Source organism: Buteo buteo, chromosome 5 (assembly GCF_964188355.1).
Source record: "Buteo buteo chromosome 5, bButBut1.hap1.1, whole genome shotgun sequence".
Lineage (NCBI taxonomy): Eukaryota > Metazoa > Chordata > Aves > Accipitriformes > Accipitridae > Buteo > Buteo buteo.
This window is the reverse complement of record NC_134175.1, coordinates 50419678-50434282: the sequence shown is the minus strand read 5'-3', so window position 1 is coordinate 50434282 and position 14605 is coordinate 50419678. Positions and strand designations below refer to the sequence as shown.

Here is a 14605-nt window from a genome sequence, read left to right as displayed (position 1 = left end):
TTGCTCCTCTTCCCCTTGACCCCCCTGGCTCAGTTTCAGAGTACAGCTCATAGCATGGCATCATCCTGTAACGCTCTTCTGTAAAGCAAAAAGGAGTCAGCAATAGCCAGATATATAACATTCAAAAAACTTTAGTTAAAAATGGGTATTTACCCTATGTATACGTGTACCTCCCTTTTATATAAAGCTGGACTACCTCGTCTTTACTGCAGAAGCAGCAAAGTACTCAGAAGAAATAACATCAATATACATCTGACCTCAGTGAAAAAAAATCTTTCTCAGTATAACATACCGTAACTTGAAGTTTGCTCTCCCAGCGTTATTTGTTTAATAGAAATATTTTCCGTACCACCTGGTTCTGGCAGAAAGTCAGAATTTGCATTTATATGAGGTAGTTTATCAAATATAACATACAGAAGTCTGTTAAGTACACATTGCATTTTGTTTGTGAGAAAATCTGTTTGTATTTAATGTAGTTTTTAAATTAACCTTAATGAAAGCTTCTGAAAATTGTTGTTCTAAGCATTTGAAATATGCAACAAGAACTAGTGGAAGACATAAACATGTTTTCCATTATATGTTATCAGATAGTCCAAAATTACTACAAAAAGAATGTGGGACTATGTTAAATTAGAAAGATAAGCAAGCATTTAGTTAAAAGGCAAAGGTCTTTAGAAGAGTAAGGCATCTGACAGTTAACCCCAACATCTTATGATCTCCTACCAAGAGTAGTACAGCACTCGCAGAATACAGTAGGGTGTTTTAACCACATCCATGGCTAAGAGGAAAAACAAGGCACGTTTCACAGAAATCCTGCGGTGAGTGTTTGTTCAGTTCAGTATTTAGAGAACAGTTGTGTACCCGTGGCCATTTTTTGAAGATCTTACTAAACCAGTATCAAATAGGATTTTCCCCTCAGTTTCATCTTTTGAAAAGAACCAACCTAAACACACAATTATCAAAATAGTATTTTCTGTTGTCCTCTGCTGTTTGCTGATTTAATTTTGTCCTTTAGCATAAGATGGGCTGTTTTCTGTTGATAGTTCCACCAGTGACTTCATGAAGAACATAACACCGGGAGCAAAATAGCCATTGGCATTATGACTTTCTTTCCATCTTTTCCTCGTATATCCAATTAAATTTATTATAAAGAATAAGAGGGTAGCATGGAAAAATTGCCAAACAAGGACAGGCATCAACAGGACATTTAACATATCATGTGAGAAGTGAGACTAGAGGAAAGCGGTACCTAAGTAGCTCGCTGAGGAGAAGTTGTAACAATAATCATTCAAATAACAGCAATAAAAGCGTAACTGGTAATGATCAAGTAAGGGAAGGAAAATCTGACTAATGACTTTGTCTTACTATTCTGGTAACCCTTTGCATAAAGAAAACTCAGTAAAATCAGGTTTTAATCAGGGTGATATTTTTCTGGAAACTCTTTCTTCCCAACATATTCTGGCACTTAACCAGTGCTTGAATAACATTCCCACAGCAAGTCTCGAGTCAAACTTCTTTTTCACAAGCAACTGCTCTGGACAGCAGGAAAATCCAAGAGGTTTTCTCAGAATGCCATGGCTTTTCTGAGAGATATAAAAATGGGGTAATACCCAATTAGCTGATTATACAGTCCTAGTTTTAAGATGAAAAATTTTAAGCTCTATGTACTGGAAATAGGTAAGAATCTATCCAATACAAGAGCCTACCCTCAAGTGCTGGGTCTCACGGAGGGGCGGCTGTGAAGGCAACCAGGATGTGCAATCCCTACAGACCCCCTGCACAGAGCAAATTTCAGACCAAACCCAATGAGTCTGCATCTAGCTAGGCAGAACACCTCCACTGAGCATCTGAAGCTTCTCTTTAACTCAACTTACATTCTCTCACTAACATATTGGAAAATTGGGTTATTTTTTGTTTTATTTTGGAGCATAATATAGGCAGGGCAACCTAGCTGTCATCTAGGTCATGGAATACTGGAAATGCTGTTTTGGATCACATCTTCAGTATCTTCTTTAAAGGGAATGATTTCCTATAACTGAGTTACAGATCGCTGTGCTCATAGGGTGGTCACAGCACACCAGCTCTGCTTTGCATTAAAAGTGGAATTTTTAATAGCTGGGGAGGAAAAAAAAAAGAAAGAATTGAAAAGTTGCAATATGAAAATTTTGCAGTAAAGTAGAGACCAATCCTAAATACCACGTAGGCTCGTTGCCTGTGATGTCCAGGACTTCTGGGGTCCTTTACAAGCTCTATCAGACTAAGGGGAGGTTGGAAGAGCCAGGCTCCCTTTGGCTTTCCTGAGATTTCCTGGAGATTGTTAATCAGATACTTACAGCTGTGAGAAGCCGTATGAGCTCTTTGGTCCCCTTACGCTACAACTTGCAACTTTAAGGAAAAGAGCGCAGAAACCCTAAAAGCTCCTACGTTCCATGCTTTTGGCTTCGTAACTGGGAGCCTGAAAGGTTTAAGAGCTTGACTCAGTTTTCTGTGTTTGCAGGCTCCAGACCGTAGATGGGATGGGGGATGCTGACGTCTCGGTCATCGTGAGGAACAGAGCTGTTGTAGGAATGCCGAGAAGCCAGCCTGGGCGAGGGGAAGACCTCAGAACAATAGCAAAGAGCTTGAGGACATCTTCCATGAATAAGAAAGTTCTTGGCATACATAACAGCCACACTTAGGAAAGTTTTCTGAGCTTTTCCTAAATAGCTAAAGGAGAGTCTTTTTAGGCTTTTTATTTTGAGAGCTGGAATGAACAGAATTTGCATATTCTTCAGACACTATGGGGAGAGAGATGGAACTACGCTTTTGTGGATAGGCCAAAAAATAATTAAGGCAATTATATACTGTAAAGGAATGTGTTATGCTATTCCTAAAGGAAGACTTTTGGCCAGATAGAACCAATGACAAATATTTATTTTCTTTATGCATTAATAGTCCTAGGAGGCAGTATTAGAAACACTCATCAGTATTTATTTATATACGGTATTTAGGGTGCCATTTTGATTATGCTTAGCACAGAAGTTTTTCACATGTTAATATAATACACATCTGTATTGAGAAGATGCTAAAGCCTGCCTAGTGGAAGACTGTGGAAAATAGGACAAGCAGAGGTTCGGGGCAACTTTGGAAAGATCTGGGGTGGCATCACTAAAGCCAAACCGTGTAAGTTTAATATAATGGGAAAAATATACCTGGGAAAAATGGTAGAGCTGCAGGGTTGTGGCCCCTGACACAGAAGGGATACAGAGATCTTTGAGCAGGGAACTTTTTGGCAGCCTTTCTGCCTTAGCTGGCTGAAAGCAGTGAGGAGCTAATTTAGTCAGTGGGTAGGAGAGGCAGCTCTCAGTGAAGAGTTGAGAAACCGAAGGCGGTCCCAACGAACTATCAAGAAATGTAGTTTCAAAGTTATTATGTAACATTAGGGTCAAAACTGTAGATAAGAGGCTGATGCATCACAGCGTTAGCAAACAGTCAGTGTTAATATGTTTGCATAGATAAGGAAGATTTGGCGTAGTATATGGGCATAAAAATGAGGAGCCAACATGAGCTGAAACTGAGCTCAGAGCACCATTGCCAAGAGATGTAATTCTTGTCTTCATCTCCTTTGAATATCAAGGTTTATTTAGTTTACAAACATATGGGTTTTCAAAGCTATTACAACTGTGACATCGATTTAGAAGCTACAGACATGCAAGAGGTTAAGATTAGAGCTGGCCAGAAATTTTCTTACAAAACAGAATTTTGCATTTTAGCCAGGATTAGTTAAGACAACTGAGCCTTACAACATCATCCTGCCAGGTGAAAAAATGACTCACTTGACAAGCACAGTACTGCCGGGATGAGGACTTCTGAATTGTGCATTTACATAAACATTTATGGAGTGTTATTAGGACAAGATGTGATAGGGAGAATTGTGCTTTTCAGTTGCTCAGGCAAGGGGAGGGCACTTTGGGAACCACTACCTTCCTTGGATTTATCAAAGTGGTGAGCAAGGGCTTGCTTCTCTACAAGAGGGTTGCTTATGCCTTCATGGCATAACCTGTACCCACTATAACCTGTGTTTTTTCAAAAGGCCATCAAAACTGAAGCACAAATGTTTTATATATGACTTAATTAAAATTAGCATCTAAGAAAAATCAAAATCAAACAAAGTCTTGGTTTGTCAGAAAATTGCCTGCTGGCTATGAAACTAATGCCCAAAATAATAATTTTAACAACAACAACAATAATAGAAACCAATAATAATAATAAACCCCATGTCTGTAGACCTTTTTGCACAATAAAAACCCTGCCACAAAAAGTGAAAAGTCACAAAGATAAGCAGTGCAATCCTTTGCCCAATCACTACTACATGTTCAATCAAAGAATTTTGAACTTCAGCTGAATTCACTTAGACGCTGGGGATTATACAGGCAGAAACCTAGATTACAAATCAAAGAGTACTGAATAGCACATGTATATGTTCCAGTTATGAAAGCTGCTTAATGATTGAAGTCATCTATGCTTTAAAAAAAAAAAAAAAAAGCAGCAAAACTGATGTTGAGATCTGAAAGTATGTCTCTGGATTGACAGGTCAGAGGTTAAATCCAGATGAGGGTCACTCAAGCCTGGTGTTAGTCTAAATGAGTACAGCATTAATGCTGAAAAATCCTCGCAATGAGCTCACCACCTGTCTGCTGCAGAAATCCGACCAGTGTAGGTTCAGTTTAAACTTGATGTTTACTTGCATTTACAATACTTACACGCTGCTAACTAGGGAGAATGAAGTAGGTAATCTGGCTTTTGATTTCAATCACTATTACTATCCTTAAATTACTTTTGTCTGTTGCCTCTTAAAAAGGCACCATTTTTCATTGGAAGTGCAACAGGATGCTTGTACTTTGTAAATATGACAGAGAGCAGTTTCAATATAGCATGGCTTTAAATGGTGAGAACCTTGTCAGGAAAACAGAGCACAAGCTTTCTCTTTTTTTTTTTATTTTTTTCTTTTCTTATTTACAAGGTGTTTGTATTGCATTTTTACAAGAGAGGTCTGAAAAAGATACAGGAGAATTTGTGGAAACTGTAAATTGGCAATCAAAGAAGTGTTGACGATACTAACATTCAGGTCCTGATCTCAAAGAGAAAAATATCTTATTGATTCAGAACTGAGCTTTGTATAACATCAAAGGGTTAAAATAACCAACACTTAAAGGAAAGAGGACTAGATCACTTACTACACATATTCTATTATTTGCTTAAATCTCGTAGGGTTGATATAAGCTTGTTATCATTCGCTAAAGATAAAATTTGCTGCAGAAGGTACACACTTTGCAAGTGTGTAACAGCTAATCTCAGACCACTAATAGATTTAACCTTGTATATTCATAGATATTTAAAAGTGTTATGGTTTGAAGGTCAACTCCGCTGTCTTACAGTAAAAGGAAAGCAAAGAAAGGAATAAAAATTAGAAAGAATTAATTCTTCAAAAAGTTTTTACAAATCAAAACCCTGCAGTTTCACACTGAGAACAAAAGAAGCATATTAAACACCAAAGTTTATCAAGACAAATTAGGTCCCAGTTTCAAATTTTCTTTAATCTTTTGCATCTGAACGTTTTTTTGCCTCATGCTGTTTTCCCTAGTTAAATGTTAAAATGAATTCTAGCCAATACCATTGACTTCCTCCCTTAAAAATATTGAGACACATAATAAAAAATTAATTACTTCCCCTAATTTCCGTGTGATTCTTTAAAAAGATGTAAAATTCATTTAAAGTAAGTGGTGACTTTGTCTTTGAAGATCACGACAATTAACATGGATCAAAGCTTAGGTTCTGTAACGATGATAGCTTATTAGCATAATGAAATTAACTTAGAGACAAGAATCTTTAATAGGTACAACAAAAACGCTTTAATAATACTTGAAGAAAATTATGTATTTGCTAGAAGTACAACAGTTTCAGACTTTCTATCCAATTAATAAGTTGTTAATTAACTCCTTTTCCAAACAATGTGCACTTTAAGTTAACATCTGCCCATTGGATAACACTTTCCTATGGTATTTTTTTTTAATATACTGTAGAACTGCAACACTGTTTTACTGAGAATTCCTTGTGGGACTATTCTTATACTAGGGAAACAGGACCCAAATATAGTAATATGCTTTCTATATCCAACCAATTAAAAAAAAGAGAAGGCTTATTTCAAAGATGGGGAGGAGGAATGGGTAATTCCTTAATTATGGCTGCATTTTTTGTGGCAGTGCGTAGTTTCAGATTTCTTTGCATTTTCAATAGAAATTATTTTCTGCACTTTATATGCCTCTGCAAAATGGCTCTCTGCAGACTAGCGCCATATATGGACTTGATTTGGGAACAATTTTCATATTTTTTTTAAATATCTATTTATAGTTCCATGTTACAAGATTTTACAGTCTTATTTATAAGATTGTAAATCAATAACTATTGTTTTTGAAGATATGGAGAGGGAAGGTTGTTCACAAAAAATTAAAATAGAACCTTATGTACAAAAATAGTATTTTAATACTCTTTGCTTTGTAGTGCAGAATAATAAGGGCTTTCAGTGCTTTAATTTTTAATTAAAATGACACATTTTTGTTTTAGGGGCTTCTGCCTACATAGTGGTTTGGGGATCAAAAATTTCACAGAGCATTTTGCAAGTGGATTTGGAGAATACACATGACTGTGCACTGCACTGATAGGCCTCCAAGCCTCAGCACGGACCGCTTAGGCCAGTGATGGAACAATTAAATAGGTCTTATTTGAAACAAATGAGTTATTATATTCTATTGGGTCAAGGATTCATGTTTTAATAAATCCCTAATTACAGTAACTTTTCATTTAATCTGGCGAATTCTAAGCAAGTTAAGAATTTATGAGAGTTGGAATCAGCAATAAAAAATATGCCTGTCTGCCATTCTGCTCAAGGCCACACAGGTTGAACTCATTTTGAGTAGCGTGGAAGCCAGGAACGTATCTCCCGAACAGGGCACTGCGACATGATTGCTTATAAGTATGTATAAAATAATATTATATATGTATGTATAAAATAGTATTACATATTAAATTATACATTTAAATGTGTATAATTATTACTATTAATAATCTGGAAAATCTTATTTCCCTTTTTTTTAGAAATAAAGAAGCAACAACAAAAATGAGAAACCCGCATAATCATGAGACCATTTTTGAGGTGGTTTGTTTGTGGGTTTTTTTTGCCTTGGCAAACTTTTCTATCACAAACCTGTGAGTGCACAAACCTTTTTGTGCAACATCCAGCCCAAACTCTTCCAGCCACTGCTGGCTAAGGTCAGGATTTCTATTTCTGATCACGTATGGCTCTGGCCAGACTCCTCTCAGCTCACAGTATGCAGCCGTAAGAGTACAGACACCTATGAAAACAGATAAAAATGAGTCCTGGTGCATGCCTTCATGTCACATTATTAGCATTAGAATTTTCTGGTTCACCACCTTGAGCACATCTCTGCTAGCCACGGCCAAACCTTGCCTCCTCTGGAACGACGTCCTTATGAGTAATAACTAATGAACACTCAGCACACACGCATAGCACGGGCTTTACCGTCCACTGAAATGCCGTTCTCTTTGGGATGGAAACAAGATGCAACTAATAACTCACATGGAAACTGCACGACAGTGGAATGAAACTGAGGAAACTGCTGTTTTCTGCACACAAGTAGACGACAGCTCTACTCCGCCGAAGATTGTTGCCTCTTTACTGAGCATAAATATGTAAAGTCCTGGCAATTACACCTGTAGCTGGTTGAAATTTCCTTTTTGTTTTTTTTGTTTGTTTGTTTGTTTAATTTGTCATTTGGAAAGCTGTTGGATTTGGGGTTTTTTAAATTATTTTTTTATTGTTGCAAATCAGAATCGATAATTGTCTGTAGCCAGGAGTTCCTTCTCGGAGGAGGCTAACCCAAATGCTGGCAGGATTTGGGGCCGTGCCCCAGGGAAGTCCCCATCAGCAACCAGCACGGGTGGCTGAGCTCTCCAGAAACTAAGTTCACCCACTTCCAGCAGAATCGTTCTAAAAACAAAGACATTTCCTTTTAACTACTTGCTTTTGGCACATCAGGATTTTTGAGGTAAAACATTTCCAAATTGTAAATCCATCAGATAATTCCTCAGTTCCAAGTTCCTCTGTATCCAAGAAATACGATATGACCTTGGCTGGGAAGTGCAGTCAAAAGAACATCATCACCTATTGCCTTTCCTGCATACTTCCATGGCATACCTATTTTTCCCTGGATGATGCCCAAGCCAAGAAAAGTCTCTCTCCTCGCTTAGTAAAATCCAGTGTCTAAGCTGTACAAGATACTATGAGTGCAGGCCAGAAACATTACAGGTTCTTCTAAGTAAGATGTTATTATTCTTTACAAGAGGAAAAAAAAGATCAGGCTCATCTCTGAAACTAAGAAATGTACTTATTGTTCCAAATTTTGAGGCAATCTTCAGAGTTAGGTTATATATAAGGTTCTTCTGGAGTTTTACTGGAGATTGATACAATGCCAGAAGATACTAAATTCTCATTTTTAAGTGAATGACCGCTGCACAAAGCTGCCAACCGAGAGTTTCCTTTATGGTAATAAAGAGCTTGCCAGGATAACCTCAGTAAAAAATGACGCTGATAAATACGTCGGTTTAAAGATAATCAATACAGCACTTCCATTGTTCACACATGGTTTTATTTTTTGGTCAGCAGAATATATTTTCCTTGCCCAGCTTCTCCTTCCAACGAGGTACTCCAGTCTTTTTCCTGCTTTTAGAAACAGAATACTCTATGACTAAACCATGAGTACACATGCAATGCTGTCGATCGGCATGATACACCGGACACAGACGAGGGCAGGATTTGGCTGTTGAGAAATGGCAGCGTAGCATGTTTTTCAAATCATATAATAGCTTTCTTCATCCATCCTATTCCAAATTATCTCTATAGAATAAAAGCAAAAAAAGTAGGTCCTTTTTTCATTGATTATTCCTTTTGAAATATCACCCTTCCCCGTTAAGGTGGTGGTGTTAGTCCCATCTTTCCGTGATTTCTCTCAGTTGTGCCCTGGATTTGGATTTCCCTTGATGGCCCTGTTCTTTCAATGATGCTGTTCCTGTCTGTTTTCAGAATAATTTCTGTTTCACACTTCATTTACATGTTTTCCTGAGTGCATGGGAAAAAAACAGGCACAAGTTTCCTTGTCTCCAACTTCACAACTGAGCGAAAAATATTTTCCCCATCCTTCCCCATTCCCCTTACCCTGCTGCAGAGTTGGAAACGTTGCTACAGATGTTCGTGTGCAGCTTTATGGAAAACCACGAACAGAAATGCCGGCTGTGAAGTGGGAAAGTATGAGCAGGTAAAAGAGCAACAAGTAGTATCTCTGTGATATCCCTGCTCTGGGAGTGCTTTTTTTCTTCTTTTAGGGTAGCACATGCCACAGAGGTAGGAGAAGACACAGCAGTTGAATCACTGTAGATGATGACTTGAGGACCACTTACCACTAGAAGGACACAAGCCACACAGGATAGTTTTCACCACTACTTTTGCCTGCATTGGCAAGTCAAGAACTTCTTCAGTTTCAAGTGCAGACACGACAGACGAACTGAATCAAAGGATGACCTCCGCGGTGCGGTCACCCCCAGTTATGTTGGTTTAACTCACCACTTACAATTTCACCCTCTCTCTCCCTGCAAATGTTACAGCCCACACTGAAAACTTCACCAAGTCAACGATCACACATGGCTTTGGAAAAATTACATCAGACGTTTTAAAAAACACAAACCTAGAACCTAAAGTATGATGGAGGTGTTCCCTGCTTATATTCAGAATTGTGCTGTGCCGCTGGCAGTGGTACATTGCCCATTGCTCATTTCACAAAATGCTGAAAAAAGAAGAAAGGGCATAGATATGAAAACAAGATTCAGGTGCCAAAGCAAAGCCACAGGTATCACTAGAAACATTGCCTGATTCCTCGTCTCACTTATAAGCCCCTTAAGCTGTCAGTCTGAGCAGAGAATAACTTCACTAGTTGGGGTTTCAGGGTCCTGCCCAGTGGGTATTAGTTGTTACTTGTATTATATCAGCAAGAAAAGGCAGGCGAGAGCCTGCTCCATATAGCACCCCTCGCTCCTGAATTACAACCCAGTAACACAACCCACAGCATTATACTACTCCTCTTGGCCCTCATTACTGAGCACTTAGCATTCACACCCCAGTTGTCTGGTCTTTAATAAGAAATAAAGTTGTTTGTTTATTTTATACCTATTTAACTTGTCGTTTAAGATTTGCAGAATACCATCAATCTTTGCCTCAGTACATTGACCTCACTTTAATTGTTGGGACTCTAAATTCTGCACAGATGTTATTACTATGAATTTAACTTTATATAGCAAGAAATTCAGTACTGCCATATGCCGTCTTTTATGAGCTTGCAGTTTGTAATGAATATCCATGACTAATGCTTTTGACCCAGGTAAGCCCATGATTATGGAAGGTAAAAAGTTTACTAAACTTTATTGCAGCACATTCGGTAATTTTACCAACAACGAATGCACACACCTCACCTGCCTCTGTGTCAACGTAAAAAATTGCTTAGCTCTTCTTAATATTTCTGTGCACATCCAGTGTCATTTGGGGACTCTGATGAGTCGGCCAAAAATTTCTAGATTCAAAGATTGCATATCAGAGGGGATAAGATGATTTTCTTTGATATCCAGTACAAGTCAGACATCTTTATGTTTTGCTAGTGGTTTGTTGTTGTGTTTTGGGGAGGTTTTTTTGTTCAAAAAATTAGGACAAAACTTTCTGAAGCTTAGTAGGAATTAGCCAAGTGCTAGAATTCAAATACATCTATTAAGTCTGTGGTTTCAAATATTTTAAACAATTGCTATATAACAGTAGGGAATACCTATTTATAAGTAAATCTATATTAATCCTCAAGGATATGAACCAGATATTAGTTACTGTCCAAATTAATTTTCAGAACTACAACCAGCCTTATCAGTTAGCAAATTGAAGACTGAAAAATTAACCTCCCAAAGAAAAGTGAATCAATAGCGCAGTCCAATTAGCTACTCCCCAAAAAGTGGAGAGGACGTCTCCCTACAGAGAGGTGCTGAGCGGTGGACTGCGCACCGACTGCGTGGTCTAGCAGGGCTGGTGACAGTCACAGAGCCTTTGGGGGGAAGATGAGATACTGCTATCCCCCAAATTAATTTAATTAATATGAAATAACGCATCTTTCGTAAATGTAGGCGCCTCCTTTCTAGAGCACAGACTTGCATCCTGCTCCGTATGGGGAAATTCCACTGCCACGGAGGGTAGGACTCGGGGTGACAGCGGGAGCTCTGCCCTTCTCCTGGAATTGTCAGGCCAGTGATGAGCAGCCAACTTTTTCCAAGGGTGTTTAAAATAACTCAAAAGCCATCGACTACTTTCCTGTAGATTTTTTCTAGTAGATAATTAGAAATGAAAGGCAAAATGGTAAATAACAAATTATTAGGCCTGAAAGTCAGATTTAACCCACTCAGTATTAAACTGCTGACATCTGAGTGTGCTAGAGGTGACTTACCGGGGCAGCTGAAGGTCACATCCCACGCTGTAAATATCCTGACTGCCGTAGCATCCGCAAGGAAAATCAACGATATGTCCTGCTAGAACACCACCCTGACAACCAAAAGTGTTAAAACTCTTTACCATTAACCGTTTTCCATGCAGCAAGTGAATATTAACTAACATACTAAAACAAGAGCACAGCGAGGTGATACTTTGTGCTTCCATTAATCAGTAAGAGATTGAAGGTGAGCTGAGAGTAAATACTTGACAGTCGTAATACACGAGCCCATTTATTCAGTGCTGAATAACATTGTTCATCTCAAATATCAATTAAAAAGGACCTAAGTGATAGCAAAGGAATACTGGTCCTGCATCATTAATTTTTTGTCAGCCTTGCAGGAAGCATCTCGGCTGATTCTATTACTGCCATTTTCGAGTGTGCTGAATGTTAGGGAAGGGATGCTCACCTCACCGTACAGCTAGACGATCTCAATGCTAGCATGCTCAACGAAGTAACACGAAATAAAACCAGTACGAGGTAAGAATGAAGTTTTCTGGGCATGAATCTTCCGTCTTCTTCTTCCCACGTAGTCATGTTGACTCTGCAAAGTGAAAGCAATACTAGACAAGATGATAACAGAGGCTGAGTCCTCTCACTCAACTGATGAGCAGTCAAGCCCTCTCCAGTTCACCTGATCTGAAGGTAGAGTCCATAGAGGCTTTTTCATTTATTTTTGGAACAAATTTGAGCCTTTTTTTCCACTATGTAACACAAACAGAGCTCAGACTCATAGTGACCAGTGACAGAGTCCTCCTAGGACATCCTTAGCTAGTGTTAGGACCATAGTTTTGGAAAAAAACCCTGTGCCAGGAAAGGGTTACCAATGTAGCACCAGAGACATGGCTCCCTTGGAAAGTCTTCACTGCAGCTACGAAAAGGCTATCCGCATTATATTCAGGCACTCTTCCACTGAATTATATCAGCTAACATTTGGGACTAGTCTCTTTTTTTTCCTGCCTCTGATACTCACTGCAATTTTAATGTCTTTTTTGTTTCAATGTAATTTCAACTTTTTATTTTACTGCTGTTTTGTTTTCACTTAAAGATATATATTTTTCTCAATTAATTTATTTTCAGACTTAATAGTCCTAACTCTTGTGAAGTCAGCGGTTAAATGTACCAAAATGAGCTACTGAGATGAGGGATGTTTATCCAGTACATGTGCTAACACAGTTTGAATTTAGCACAAGAGGAGTTTATGCAGGACTCTATCACCATGACTATGGTTTAGAAGACATTTTCTGATTTTGGCTAAAGCAAATAGCAAAACAGATTTTTATCTGAAGCTCTGGAATCTGGAAAGCATAACAAAAAGATAAAACTCCCTTATTAAATTCCATTTCCTGTTTTGGGTTTACTGGGCTTATCCTAAACCAAATCCCGCAGTCTCTCCTCAAGGCCCTATTATCCTCTTCCATGGCTTCTTCCATCTAAAGAACAAAAAATGTACAAGTTCTCTATTACGTTTTTACTGGTAGGGGATGAAAAGTGAATTTGCTGTCCCGCTGCAGCTGACAGAGGTTTTGGCATCTAAAACAGAGAAGCCCAAGTCTCAACTTTGCTCTTGCCTGTGACTTTTCCCTTGGCCTCCATTTCTAGAGATATGCGTGGGAGATACCACCACACCAAAAAAGAATAATAGCGCATTAACCTCAGCTTAAGTGAAGGGAGTGGGAGAAGTGCCACACCTGCAGAAGCAGGAGAAATGCCTGCTTCTATGGGAAAGAGCTTTATGTATTTCCCAGCCCCTGGTGGAACACACCCACAGAAAAGAAGAAAACAATTCTCTTATACATTACTTTACAAGTCTTTGTCGCATTTTCATCATAATAACATATACAAACATAAATCAATAATGTCGAAACTGCTGCTTTATCCTGGCTCCTGTGGGTGAAGCTGCTGCCACTTTCATGTGGACACAGATTCCAGACAATATTTTATAAGAAAGGCTAGCAGAGATTTCTGTTGACTGTCTCCATTTCAGGCTAAAGTCCCTTTGACCTGAGTGAACATTTCATTTGAACGAGAGACTCCAAGATTAGACTCAGGGGAAAGAATTTCTTGCCCCTGGTTCCAGCCAGAAGTAGAAAAGCCAGAGATACATGAACAATTAGGAAAACTTTTATGAACTGCGATCTATCATAAACTTGTTAAATTTCATTCTACCCAACACAAGCAGGAGGCAACAGGGAGAACATACATCTGAGTTTATTAGCTGATAATTTTTAGCCATTAACGTAACCTTGTAAAAAAGGCAGCATGTTCTCAGGGTGCATCAGGTGAATTATTTCCAGAGTGAAGTGGAAATGTCATGGTAGAGAGGGCTGGTAAAGCTTGCTCTGAAATACAGTGTATGGTGAAGTTTAGCTGCAGTATAGCTTCAGTTTAGCTGAAGCTCGAAGAAAACGGGTTCACTGTTAGAGAACCTATCGGTCTATAAACACCAGGGAGGAGAAAACATTATTCCAGCTAAAGAGCAATCTGGAGAGGAAAGAGTAGGAAAAAGAAAAAGCAAGTAGGTATAAATTAGTCATGCATATATTTGCAATGCAAAGTAGGAGAAAGTCTCCAAACAAGAGAGAACTGAGGCTGTGGTGCATCAGCGCTGCAGGAATGGAGGAGTCGGGAAACCTAACTTATCTCAGGATGTAACTAGCAAAGTTTTCAAAAGTGATTAAGTAAGTGAAGTGCAGCAACAGGTAGGGGGGACCTGAAGATCAGAAGTTCCCCTCCAGCCTTATTTCTATGTCCCTACCCAGCCAGTTTCCCTTACCCCTTTACCCAAACACATTGCCCAGCTATTAGCAGTCAAACGATAATGAACTCCTGCTCATTGGCACAAATCACATCACAGCCAGAAGCATAGAAAAAAAATTTAAAATGTCAATAAATTGAAGCACCAAAAAGTTAAAGTTGCTGGTTAATAATCAGTACTATGTTTGCAGCAACTCCTATCTTCCCAGCAGCTTAGCACG

At 38.7% G+C, this 14605-nt stretch overlaps 1 long non-coding RNA gene across 1 annotated transcript; it reads right to left on the bottom strand.

Annotated features, from left to right (window-relative positions):
- Positions 1-4983: 4983 nt before the first annotated feature.
- LOC142031476 (uncharacterized) lies at positions 4984-13596 on the bottom strand. Its single transcript, XR_012650536.1, has 3 exons — positions 12037-13596; positions 11586-11680; positions 4984-9896 (listed from the first exon to the last, which is right to left on the bottom strand). It is a non-coding gene; the product is annotated as an uncharacterized LOC142031476 (long non-coding RNA).
- Positions 13597-14605: the final 1009 nt, after the last annotated feature.